Raw genomic sequence first — 14,597 nt, forward strand, 5'->3', positions numbered from 1 at the left:
GCGTGTGACAGTACCCCCCCTTTTAAAAGTGGCCACTGGACACTTAGTGATAATCTTCCGTAGGAATTTGATATGAAATTTTCGTAAAAATGCAGGAGCGTTAATGTCAGAGGCATTTACCCAGGAACGCTTCTGAGGGCCAAAACCCTTCCAATCCACTAAGTATTTTATCGTTCCTCGGACCACTTTCGAATCCAGAATTTAGGTGATCTCAAAGTCCTCCTGTTTAGAAAATTCTGGTACTATCGAAGAAGATGTAGTAGAGGAAAAATGATTAATAATCAATGGTTTTAATAGCGATATGTGGAAGGAGTTGGAGATTTGGAGTGATGATGGAAGCTTTAATTTGAAAGAAACTGGATTGATAACCTTCACAATTTTATATGGACCGATGAATCTAGGAGCAAATTTCATTGAAGGAACTTTAAGACGAATGTTTCGGGTAGATAACCAGACACTGTCACCCACTTTAAGGGCAGGTACGGCCCAGCGTTTCTTGTCTGCCGCTATTTTATAGCGGACAGAAGTCTTCTTAAGCTGAGATGTAACTTGAGTCCAGGTAGAAGAAAAGTTCCGAAGAAGTTCTGCTGTAGCAGGAACATGGGTGGGAGGGAGGGTTAAAAACTTAGGCAACATAGGGTGTAAGCCATATACAATGAAAAATGGAGTAGAAGAAGTAGACTCATGAAATAAATTATTATGAGCAAACTCTGCCCAAGGCAGGAGATCCATCCAGTTGTCCTGTGTAGCAGAAGAGAAAATATTAATAAAGGTCTCAAGGTCTTGATTTACTCTCTCCATCTGCCCATTAGATTGCGGATGATATGCAGACGAGAAATTAAGCTGAACTCCCAATGCCTTGCATAAAGCTCGTCAGAATTTAGAAGTAAAATGTAAAAAAAAATCTCTTGGGGGCAAACATGCAGCCGAAAAATTTCTTGAATAAAATGTTGCGCCAGGACTGAGGAAAAAGGCAGATTCACAAGTGGTATGAAATGAGCCATTTTGAAAAGCGGTCCACCACGACCCAGACTGTATTGTGACCCTTACTGGTAGGAAGATCGGTTATGAAGTCCATGCTGATGTGAGTCCATGGTTTGGAGGGTATCGAAAGAGGTAACAGGGGTCCCATAGGAGCCAGGCGAGAAGATTTGTGCTGAGCACAGACATCACAAGAAGCAACAAAGTCCTTAACATCAACACGAAGAGATGGCCACCAAAAACTTAGAAGCGTGGTACCAGGGTAGTAATTTTCCAAAGTGTTTTCGGAACAAAGGATTTGCCAGGAGGAGGAGACTGGGAAACAGTAGAAGCCAGCAGGCACTTAGGATCCAGGATGGAACGATTAGTAGATGGATCAGAATCAGCCGAAGTATCAAAAGCTCGAGACAAGGCATCCGCTCTTTTATTCAAATGTCCAGGTTTAGAGGTGACATGAAGATTAAAACGAGAGAAAAAGAGGGACTATCGAGCTTGCAGAGGATTAAGACACTGTGCCGTCTGTAGATACAGCAAATTTTTGCGATCTGTAAAAATGGTTACTACATGTTGAGCTCCCTACAACAGATATCACCACTCAGATAATGCCAACTTCATTGCTAATAGCTATTTGTCTCCAATGGTGTAATTTTGTTCCGCTGGTAAGAATTTCAGAGAAAAAAAGGCACATGGTAACAAACGGTTAGTAGATGACCGTTGGGAAAGAACTGCTCCCACACCAGCTGCTGATGCGTCTATTTCCAAAAAGAACGGTCGAGAGAGATTTGGTTGTTGGAGAATGGGTGCTAAAGAAAAGGCCTTCTTGAGAAAAGAGAAAGCTTCCAAGGACTCTACTGGCCATTTGCTTGGATTAGCCCGTTTTTGGTCAGAGCTGTAATAGGAGCCACAATGCTGGAATAATTTAAAATAAACTGTCGTTAATAATTTGCAAAACCTAAAAAGCGTTGAATGGTTTTGAGAGTAGTTGGCAATGGCCAGTTTAGAATGGACTGAACCTTCTCTGGATCCATTTGATGACCTGATCCGGAGATAATAAAACCTAGAAAATGCATAGAAGCGGCTTCAAAGGAACATTTCTCCGGTTTGCAGTAAAGATGATTCCTGCGGAGTCTAGTTAATACTTCAGCCACATGTTTCCTATGGGTTCCCAGGGTTTTAGAAAAAATGAGAATATCGTCCAGATATACAACGACATAAGAATACAGGAGATCCCGAAATATCTCATTAATAAAACTTTGAAAAACTGCTGGGGCATCACAAAGTCCAAACGGCATCACCAAATATTCGTAATGACCATAGCGGGTATTAAAAGCGATTTTCCACTCATCTCCAGACCAAATATGAATCAAATTATAGGCTCCCCTGAGGTCCAGTTTTGTGAATATCTTGGCTCCTTTAATTCGATCAAATAACTCGGTAATAAGGGGGATCGGGTAGCGATTTTTGATGGTCACTAGATTAATCCCACGATAGTCAATGCAGGGACGAAGAGAGACGTCTTTTTTCTTCACAAAAAAGAAGCCAGCCCCAGCCGGAGAAATAGAAGGTCTAATATGGGACCGGCGTGTAACACAGTCTTTGCAGGATGCTTCTTTTTCTATTTCACTTTTAATGTATGGGAACAATCTAGACCCAAACAGAAAAGCTGCTTTGGGCATTTCTATTTATTGTACAGTCTTTGCAGGATAATTTTTTTCTATTTAACTAAAAGTGTAGGGTGTATAATATAGATGGACACCAACTGCCTTTTTTGCTTTGAATTTCAATAGCTCTTTTTAGTGCGTTGTCTGGCACCCTGGATTGGTGTGTGTCTGATAAAAGCATACTTCCCGGGGGGGGGGCAGCGCTTGTTGACATTTATTACCTCACTTATCCAAGAAACAGGTGGAGCACTCGTTGCCATATATTAGCTGTAGAATTACCTCACTTATCCAAGAAACAGGTGGAGCGATCCATCGTTGCCATGTATTACCTGTAGAATTACCTCACTTATCCAATAAGCAGGTGGAGCGGTCGTAAAAAATGTTTCCTAGATGTTGTAGGAAGTGTCGTGTGTTTGAGTCATTGCTCTGTCGCTTACCGCCCAGCCAGATCGCTGCAGCATTTGGCTGAAAGTGTATGAAAAGCATATTGTGACCTGTGAGATGGTCAAAATTGAATGGAAATGACTGCAAATTAGTGTTAGTGAGGTTAATAATAATTTTAGATACAAAATAATACCTAAATTATGTTATTTTAGCCCCAAAAAATTGAATTTTTTTTACAAATTGCAAAACAAAACCAGACAAAACCAAAACCAAAACACGCAAGGGCGGTTTTTCCAAAACCAAAACCAAAACCAAAAGGTAATCCAGATCTAAAACCAAAACCAAAACACGCTGGTTAGTGAGCATCTCTACGTGCAAGTGTTGTAATATCTCAAACGTGTTAATATTTGTTTGCAATCTAACCAGAAACCAAAAATATTATTCAACTTAATGGATGCATCACTATTGTCATTAATGGTAAACATTACATTAATGTCAACCTAATTAATTTTTCTTTTCGAAAATTTTTATAGATCCGAGGCATGAGTCCCTCGGAGGGAGCATGCACAACTCTTGAGGCAGCAGACACATTCGCACATAAGTCACAATTTTGAATCTGCAACTGAGTCCCTTGTTGTAAAAGTAGATAATATTGACAATACCCTCACCCATATAAAGCAAAAATTTGACCAACACATGTACACTTTAAATTCTACCCTCACAAATATTTGTACCTTCTTGTCCCAAATCGTAAATATTCTGCAAACTTCACCACGCCCTCCACTAAATGTCACTTCTTCACCTACTCCAGACCCTCTGGTCACTAATCTAAATTATTCCCTCATTTCTATTACTCTGCCTCCTTTCCCATTTCCTCCTTCTGGCCCTTCACATCCCTCGGGCACCCCCCTCGGCACACACTTCATCCCACCCCACCTACCCCCTGCCTACCCCCCTGCCCAGCCCCTGCCTACACTCCTGCTGAGGCCACCGCCTACCCCACTGCCCAGGCCCCCGACTACCCCCTTGCCCAGGCCCCCACCTACCCCCCTGGCCAGGCCCCTGCCTACCTCCTTGGTAAAGCCCCTGGTAAAGCCCCTGTCCCTTCATCACACAGTTGGGCACACCCATGCTGACTTCTAAGCACTCAACATTACGGGTGACCAGAATTCAAGGGTGTATTTTAGCCTGTAAGTGAGGCAAAAAACGAAAAAAAAAAAATTATATTTTTGGCATTTGGTTTCAAATTTGTTTTCCTTTCAAAAACAATGTAAATTTTTCAAATGCCAATTAAATTTGAAAGTATTTAAAAATTGTTTGTCTTTCTTGGTTAAATTATGCAGACATGTGAAAAGGTAACATCTTGTTGTTTGTGAGTTCACAGTAAAATTAGTACACTGAATCCACATATCTTTCAACAATAAAATAGCCAAACAACAACATTATGGTTTACTATACCAATGGTCCATCAATGTGTTTACAAAGTTACATTCAAATTATGATTGTTAACAAGTTGCTGCTGATTGTAAACAAACACACACAAGCACCCTCCCCCCCAAAATATTAAACAAAGTAAGCACCGAGTTACATTCAAAACATAAGAGTCTTGTTTGAGGCACAGGGACAAGTGGGTAACGTCTGCAGACACTTTAACTTTGTAAAGTGATAATCATGGATGCTTAATTGTGCTATTCCTTAAAAATTTAAACACATTTTGAGGTGTCTGTTAATTATTGCAGCCTCCCTAAATATGTGTGTACCTCTTAATGTAAAACAAGCAAAGGTTCTATTGTCCTGTGGTCTGTGTTGTATGTACAGGTTATTTAGGGTGTCCATATGCTGAAAAATCATTGAGGAAATGATTGATTAGCAAGTTCAGGTCAGTGCTGCATTGTATTGCACTTTAAAATTACTATGTCATCTGCAAATTCTTAAAACATTGCATGCTTTTTGTATGAAACACATTATGTAATTTATAAACAAAAGATAGTACTCATTAGCCCCACTTGCAGTGTATCATGTTTAAATTGGTGTTTGTATTTAAAATTAAAAAAAAATAAAAAGGAAAAAAATAGTAATAAAAGTAAGCTAATCCAGGGAAGATTTGGAGTAGTGTTAGGCCTGATCCTAGTATAACTGTACCTTTAATTTTTTTTTTTGTAAATATTTTTCATTTTTTCAACAAATTTTAGATTAACATTTTTACATCCAATACTTTATTGTTTTCACCATTGCTTTGTGACATGGTTGATTAAAGTTTCACATTTGCATATTGTTCCTGCTTTCCTTTCCAAATCATTCCCTATAGCTCACAGCATGGCCCTGCAGCCATGGTATGTTCCTCACCTAGGTGTACTAGTGCTACTTAGGTCCCCAAAACACTACTTACTGAAGGGAGATATTAATAAATGCACATGGTTGAAAACCCCTATGTTGGGGCGGGGGGAGCCATCTCCCTAGGGAATGTGTGGCAGTGGTCAGTAATAGTAATAACTGATTCAATAAGGTAAATAAACCACAAAATTGAGTAAGTTTTCTGACTCAAATGTTTAGGACAAAACCATGTTGCAATGCAAGGGGTGCAAATTAGTTTATTATATTGGAGATAAAGAAAATACTGGCTGCTTTTTCATGTAGCACACAAATACATGAGTGCTTTTTTGTACACTGAATTTTAAAGTTGATTTAGGACATGCCCTACCCCAAATTTAAATTTAAAATCTCATTTTAAATTTACCTCACCTTCCAATGCAACACAATGTTAATGTTATTGAAAATGCATTTTTCTTATGGCACCGATATCCAATAAGATTGAGTTTAGCTACATACTGCTTTTAAAAATACACGGTCAGGTCATCCTGGGAACACGTTCACACTATACATTCAGGACGGTTAGATCCTTTGCCAACATAACCACTATATATTTAAATTTTAAAAACAAGGTGCACACTATTCAAGCAGACCACACAATAATGGGCAGGAATCACCTGGTTCATTCTAGCTAATACTACATTAGTAAGTGTAAGAGACAAAGTGCAGGCTTGTTCGGAAATCATGTCGGACAAAATAGGGCGAGGTGTGTGCTCCAAATCAAGCAGGGCAGTCCGTGACTGTGCTGGAGTTCGGGGCTTTGAACCCAGACTCAAAGGGAAAGGGCCCCATTTCCTCCCTATCAGTCAGGAGCCTAAATGCCCGTGAGAGGGGAGAAAGTTTTTCAGGCCCTCCTTTGCCGAGGCTAGGTAGAAACCCTTTACATCCCACACCTCCGTGTTACGAGCTGCGGCTCCGCTGCTGGCCTCTGTGGCTCGCTTCTGGCTGCCTCTAGTGTCCCGGCCATCATCATGATGACCGGGACGTCACTTCTGCCACACGTCCCGACTGTCACCAGGGCAACAGCCGGGACGCTTCTATCCCTCACCGCCTCGGCCTGTCTAAACTGACACCCGGGCGCATGTGCAATAAGTGACAATTCATTAACAGCCTTCTGGGCTGATTTGAGCATGTGTGGGTTCTTTATTGTGATTGGGCCATCTGTGTATAAAAGGCCTCCCTGCCAGTTATAGTTCTCAGTCTCTGTTTGCTGACCTGCTCCTGTGCTCTGCCTCTATTGTTATTTGGATTGCTCTTGTATGACCCTTGGCCTTATTTACAGGACTTTGTTTCTTTGCCTGATGCCCTAACCTTTGGTACGTTTCTGGACTCTCCTTGTTTGCTGCCAGCCCTGACATCTTGCCTGTTTCTGACCACGGTACGGCTTCAGACCTGAGACCTTGGCTTGTTTGCTGACTACACTTTATTCTATCTCCCGATACTCTGCGCTGCGGTACATTCGTAAACTTGTACCTGTGAGCGCGTCAAGCTCTACAGGAAAGGCGGTTTCTATAGTTGAAGACCTCTCCATCTTGTTTTACAAATTTATGTTAGGACTGATAGCCGTAACATTATAAATGGCCAGTGAAGTATTGTAAGAGCTCGCTTCCATGGATGAAACCCAGGTGAAACCCCTCTCCAGCCCAAGTCCTGGTGGCCCAGATTCAGACCATATCACAGATGGTCCAAAGTCTGGCACAACGTTTGTCTGCCCAGGAAGAAGCCTCCAGAACCTCGCAAGCCCAGCAAGGCTCTTCAGGGCCAGTATTGGAGCCCAAATTGAATCAACCTGACCGCTTCTCCGGTAATAGAGTCTCTTCGTAATTTTAAAGAGAGTTATAAACTCTATTTTCACTTAAGACCACGCTCTTCTGGTTCTAAACAGCAAAGAGTCGGCATTATTGTCTCTCTGCTCCAAGGTGATCCTCAGTCCTGGGCGTTCGGTCTTCCATCTATAAGTCCCTCTCTGCAATCAGTTGACGACTTCTTCAATGCCTTGGGTATGCTTTATGATGATCCAGATAGGGTGGGCTCGGCAGTGTCCCATCTTAGAGCCCAGAAACAAGGGCGACGCACTGCCGAAGAATATTGTGCAGAGTTTAGGCGATGGTCAACGGATAGTGAATGGAGCGACCCTGCTCTCCGGAGTCAATTCCGCCTAGGTCTCTCTGAACAAATTAAAGATTCACTAGTGCAATACCCTACATCGACTTCTCTTGAAAACGTAATGCAAATGATAATCAGAATTGACCGTAGGTTCAAGGAGAGGAAAGCGGAAAGAGATGTGTCCGTCACCTCCTGGCTCTCCGCCAATTCCTTACTCCACTCCGCTGAACGCTCCTGAGCCCATGAAGTTGGATGCCTACCGTCTCTCTTCTGAGGAACATTTACGAAGGCGCTTTTTGGGCCTCTGTTTGTATTGCGGCAACAAGGGTCATCTACTCCATGCCTGCCCTATTAAGCCGGGAAACGGCCAGCCATAGGCGCTGGAGAAGAGGTGCGCCTAGTTCTCCAAATAATCTCTTCAGGAACTCTCTCCTGATTCCTGCACATCTAGTCTTTGGTTCTCAATCCACTAATGTCTCCGCTTTCCTTAACTATGGTGCAACTTCTTAGATCTTCAGTTGGCTCAGACTCTCAGAATCCTTTCCATCAACTTGAACTCTAGCATTACCATCTGTGGATTGGACGGCAATCCCCTATCTGGGGGCAGAATTCTCGCTAAGTCTCCTCCTATTCAGTTGTCCATGTGTGCCTTTCATACTGAGCTGCTTCCATTTTTCTTGATCTTGTGCCCCTCCGCTCCATTGATTCTAGGGTATCCTTGGCTTCAGAGCCATAATCCCCTCAGCGACTGGAAGAAGGGGGAGATCCACATTGGAGTGTTTGTCTACTTGCTTGATTTTGCCTCTCCGAGTTCTTCAGCCTGATCAAGAACCCGTTCCTGCTCCATACCAAGAATTCCATGATGTATTTTCCAAAAGGATGGCAGATTCTTTCCCTCCTCATCGGGAGTATGACTGTGCAATCGATCTAGTTCCTGGCTCTAAAATGCCTAATGGTCCTTTGTATTCTCTTTCTATTCCCCAGACTCAAGCAATGGAGCAATACATGAAGGAGAATCTCTAAAAAAAAGGATTAATTCAGCCCTCTAAATCTCTTGTGGAAGCCGGTTGCTTCTTCGTAGCCAAAAAAGAGGGCAGCTTGCGGCCCTGAATTGATTATCGTGGTTTAAATAAGATCACGTTCAAGAATACATACCTTTTCCCCTGATTCCTGTATTATTTGACCATCTCAAATCAGCCATCATCTTTTCTAAAATTGACCTCCAGGGTGCCTATAACCTGATATGGATAAGAAAAGGGAAAGAATGGAAGACAGCCTTTAACACTCACTCTGGAGACAATGAGTCATGCTATTTAGACTCTGCAATGCTCCGGCGGTGTTCCAGGATCTCATCAATGATGTTTTACGGGAGTTCCTAGGCAAAATGGTCTTCACCAGCATCAATTATACGCAAAGCCTGAAAAGTGCGAGATTGAAGTTTCCCATGTGACCTTTAAAGGCAATCCAGAGATTTCTATTACATGTGAGCTCGTCAACCTCTACGGGAAAGGAGGCTGCGATAGGTGAAGACCTCTCCATCTTGTTCTACAAGTTTATGATAGGACTGATAGCCGTAGCATTCCAGAGGCAAACGACCCCTTAGGTGGCAAGACTCTTCAAGACCACCTCTGCTGCAAGGCTCGAGCGGGCACCTTTTCCCCAAGGTGGGCCGAAGTTTCCCCCCCAGGGTACTGTTTCTTCAGCCCCCCTTAGGGAGAGAGGATCACCCATAATGGTCCTTAACCACATCCCATCAAATGTGCTCCACAGCAATCAATACTAATGTCTGAAAAAAAAAAGTGAAAAGTGCTCTGTGTCCAATGAATAAATACCTCCCCACAGACACCAGCCTAAAGTGCGGTGTGTTTCCAAATTTTTCAGCTCAAACCAAAAGCACAGGACCAAGAACTAAATAGTGATGAAGGGATTTTACAAGTGCTTAGTGCTCGTGCCATACGCTGTTCACAGTGACAATTAAAACAGATGCTGAAAATACGTATGACTCCAAGCCATTGGACTTGATTTTGTCAACTTTGTGGTTAGCCTTTGTCTGTGCACAAGATTAGTAGCAAAATTCATATTGGGACAGGAATCAAAATGTTGCAATATGATTGGAATATGTAGTGGCCTAGAAAGCATCAGGGAAAACCAATGAAATATTTAATGACCCGACTTTGTACACATTAACCGAGGTTATGCTAAAATGGAAAGATTGAAGTAAGTTAAAATGTCATGTTGAATAGGCAAACTAATAAAACTAAACAGGTGCCACAATAAAAGAGTGCTTATATACTAACCACACAAATATAACTACTACTAGTTAGTTTGAACAGAGAAAATATATTGTCAGTTAAGGGGAAGGGCTGTATGTGGCAGATTATAAATTAATCAAGGATGGAAACAATATATATTTAAAGTATACCTGGACCTAAATGGAAAGCAAAGGAAAATGAAACCAATGGTGTGTATGAAAAGAGGGTGAAAAGCAGTGTAGTAAGCAGAAGACACTTCATTGGTAGTGATTGCTGACACTATTGCAGGGTACTATTTACTATTATGAGACATTAATACATAATTACACCACAATACATACACACTAAAGACACTGGCATTTGACATAAAGCTCTTTGGGCTATGACCAAACAATCAGGCTAATTAAAGATTCACAAAGGCAGGGTTGTTGAATTTTAAAAAAACTTTAACGTGTCATAAGACAGGAAATGCAGGTCCCAAAAAATGCATCACATATTTTCCTGTGGAAATGATACAAACTGGAATAAATTAATACCAACAAATTCACACAGAAATTACTTTAATGTGTGCACTTTCTTTCGGCAGATGAAGAGGTAGCCAGTGTAGCATAACATGCAAGGGATCTTGTTAGCCTTAACACAGTTCTCTGCGGAATAGTGCATTTTGTCTTCCTGCTATATATTGGTTTTGGAGTCTGGTTTGTTGAGGATTGGGAGAGCTTAACATTAAAAACACATCATGTCTTACACCTGGGGATTTGATTATGCGGTCGAGCCACACACACACACAAATCACCTTGTGACTGCATAGGATTGAATACCTACACATTCTATGTGGAACCCACACTTTAAAAAACAAGTACCTGTAATTTAAAAAAAACAATATAGATACTTACAATCTTCACCTGGGTGCAACTGCATGGCCACCTTCAGCATAACTAAATGACAGGGCTGTGGCCCCTTCACCCTGGCAGCACCTACATGGTGGCGCATGTGTCACAAACAATCTGTGGCTTAAAAGGTCACACATTACTTCATTTAACATTGTTGCATGTTTTTGGGTAATAACAAAAGATAAGATTGTTTTAACAAAATCTTTGTAAACACTGTAATCCCACTGTTTTTGGATCAATGTTAGGGACTAATAATTGAAAGCTCCTTGCCATTGCCTGCCAAAACCATTGTGCCATTTAATCAATGTTCATCTTAAAACAGCATATGGGTCCTGTAAGAAGATGTGAAAGCCAAGTGTGAGTTTCCAAACTTTAGGATGTTGATGTTTGGACATTAGGCATTACTGAGTTGCTCTCAGTCTTTTCAAACATTATTGAAACAAATTGTTTAGAACAAAATGCTTAACATATATAATGACCCTAAGGTCAGGAGAGATGCAAACGCATATCCAAGTATGCTTACAGGTTCCTATACAGTGACAAGCATTTATAATGGATGTGTTTTTGTTAAAAAAAAATTACACATGTTTGTTTGGCAAACCATTTGTTTGTGGCCAATGAAGATTCACATATCATTTCTGCTTCAACTTTTAAACACAAGATAGCATTGTTGTATTTGACATTTGAGCTTGACAGGACAAAGTAATGATAACTTATATTTACCTTAAAAGTAGTTATCAATAACATACTGCCTGAAAATCACACCCTCCTGAGATTCTCTCTGTCTGACTGCAGTTTCCCCCACCTCATCCATCCCAGCAACCTCACCCTCCACCCGAGGAGCCCCACTCCAGATGGCAATATTGTGAAACACCACACGCAGAGCTATGATATCACATACTATACTCGGTCCATACATCAGTGCACCACCAGACCGGTCAAGGTATCTGAAATGGGCCTTTAAAAGGCCAAATACCCACTCAATGACCGAACTGGTGGCTGTATGAGCCAAGTTATATGCAACCTCACACTCTGTGTGTGGGTTCAACATCGGAGTGAGGAGTCAAGGGCGTAATGGATAAGCATTGTCTTCTAGGTAAAGTGAGAAAAAAGACAGAAGAACCACACATTTATGCACTCTTAGCCAAATAAATGACCAGCCTCAAAATGAAAAAATTCGAAAATGTTACAAGTACATTCTGGCAAACGAAAAATGCTCGCTAAGTTTGGTTTTTGAAATTTTTTAAAAAAAGGAAACTTAACACATTGGCAAAAAGACAAAACTTATGTGGCTGAAGGCTTTTTACAATGTGTTTTCTATGATTTTATAAATGGATTGCATCTATCTCACATGTAGTGAATACTTTAAAACTAACCACTTCATGAACAATTTAAGGATCAAAAAAGTTTGAGAATATGTACAAAATACACATTTTTTTAAATCAATTTAACTTGGGCAAAAGCCCTTTGATTTTTGTTACTTTATATTTTGTGGCCAAGTTGGCAAATTCAAAATAATATATGACCCGAGATGTTATTTTTCAGATTAGTACATGTGGATACATTAACATGAGTATTTTGAAACGTCCACAAACAAACTAAACAGTTTTCGTACAACAACTAGAGAGGGCACATGCACTATTTGACACAATGTGAAAACCTAACAATCTAGGAAAAATATCACATTCAGAGAACAGTCGCTTTCAACTTAAGGTTTGTATAGAATAAAATAATTAATTAATACAACATTAGTACAATTATCAAGAAGCCACGCGTCTCCATGTACTCCCTTGCCTCTCCTGCAATCAGTGCCACATCCCTGATTGTCTAAACGAAAACTAGTCATGGGTATGCCCACCCCATTTGTCGACCAGGTCTCGAATTTGGAGAGACGGGTCACATATAGCCTGGACATTAATCGAGCGGAAATTTCTGTTCAAATACAGAGAAGCATCCCCATTCAATGGAACCAAGGCCACATGTGTCCCATCTACTGCCCCTTTGACGTGCGGGAAGGCGGCTATTGTGGCAAACTGCTGCTTAATTCGCACAAGAGACTCCTCATCAAGTGGCAGATGTATAAACTGGGAGATGCGCGACAGAAATGCCCTGAGCACAACCTTCAGCACACAACTGAAGATGGCCTGGGACATACCTCCCGCGACCCCCACTGTGGTCTGGAATGACCCAGTCGCAGAGAAGTGCAGTACCGCCAACAGTTTGGTGAAAGGCGGTACTGCTGTCTGGATGTGGCGCATTGGCTCAAGGTCACTCTACACAATGCGCAGGGGTGTCCAAGATGACACAAGGAGTAAGCCGATAGCGACGGACAACCTCAGCATTTGACATCCCAAAGAGACCTACATGTGGCCTGAAGACATGCTCCCTAGGACAGAGATGTTGTATCAGTTGCTGGTTTGGACGGTGTGGAGGCACATTGTCCTCAATAAATACAATTTCATCCCTCTCCAGAATCTCCTTATGTATGACAAAAGGATGTTTTAAAAAAAAACAAAACCTGAGGCCTTTACAGCTTGTTATTTCCTATGTAGACTCCAAACATGCAAATCCTACTAACAACAAAATTGCGAAAAGTACAGTCAGGAATAAGAGGGGGAAAAAAAAAGGTAAATGCTCAGACCGCAGTCAAAGTGACCAGACACCATATCAGAAAAATACGTCACCATCAAGATACAAAAAGAGAAACACAACAGACAGAATAGTAGGTGGGAGTAGACTCTTACCACACAGGAAAAAGAAAAGGGAACCTTCCAGAAAACAACTAAATAAAATCTACGCCGGGAAAAGGGCAAAAAGCCAATGAGAAAATCTGTTTGGGGTGAGAAAGAGAGATAAGAAAAGGGGACAAAATTAAACATAAACTAAGCTTCGGTAAATATTCAGACCGCAGTCAAAGTGACCAAACACCACATCAGAAAAATACCTCACCATCAAGATACAGAAAGAGAAACACAACAGACAGAATAGTGGGAGTGAATACTTACCACACAGGAAAAAAAAGGGCACCTTCCAAAAAACAACTAAAATTAATCCACGCCGGGATGAGGGCAAAAAGCCAATGAGAAAATCTGTTTTTGGTGAGGAAGAAAGACAAGATAGGGGACAAAATTTAACATAAACTTAGCTTCAATAAACACTCAGACCGAAGTCAAAGTGACAAGACACAGTGCAAGAAGTTTGAAAAATCAAATTAGTTTACAATAATCAAAAATACATTTGTAACAATCCCACCATCCAAAACATACAAAAAATAAAAACACATTACAGTGAAAAGTAGAGATGCATATTTAATGGACAGAAAAGCAACTATCGTTTACTAAAATATATCCAAGAAATCATACCTCTTTACAGCACTCTTCCACACAAAATGTAATCACTAAACTCCCAACCAAAGTGCACCAAATGGTGTTTTAAACCGATTGCTAATTAAAGAAGTGTCTGCAGGTTTAAACGCTACAGCGGATCAAATGACGACAGATGCAGGTGCGGGAATAAAACGCATTTCCCTTGTATTTAGAAAAACTATCAAACTTATAGCATGTAATCTGATCACTAAGAATGAAGTTGTAGTAAGTGTCTGTGTTCATTTTTTGGGGGATTTATTGAAAGAATGTTTAGGTGTTCTTTATGTGAAACATAACAGTTGCCTCACTTGCAGACATGTTTTTTTTTTTTTTTACCTCAGTCTAGTTTATAGAGTGTATGTAAATTTCATTTTGGATGTTGCCATAGTGGCTATGCATTCATCCTGGCAACATTACGGTACTGAGTTTGAATCCAAAGTTGTGCCTGTATCTGTAAAGCCTTTGTATATCCCCATGTTTCACTGAGTGTACTTGAATTTGTCGCTCATAGAAGAGTACGTTAGTACATGTGTGACGACGACAGCTATGTACAGTGTTGTACCTTGTATGCATATTTATAATTGC

Source organism: Mixophyes fleayi, chromosome 5, assembly GCF_038048845.1.
Source record: "Mixophyes fleayi isolate aMixFle1 chromosome 5, aMixFle1.hap1, whole genome shotgun sequence".
In the NCBI taxonomy this organism is placed as follows: Eukaryota; Metazoa; Chordata; class Amphibia; order Anura; family Limnodynastidae; genus Mixophyes; species Mixophyes fleayi.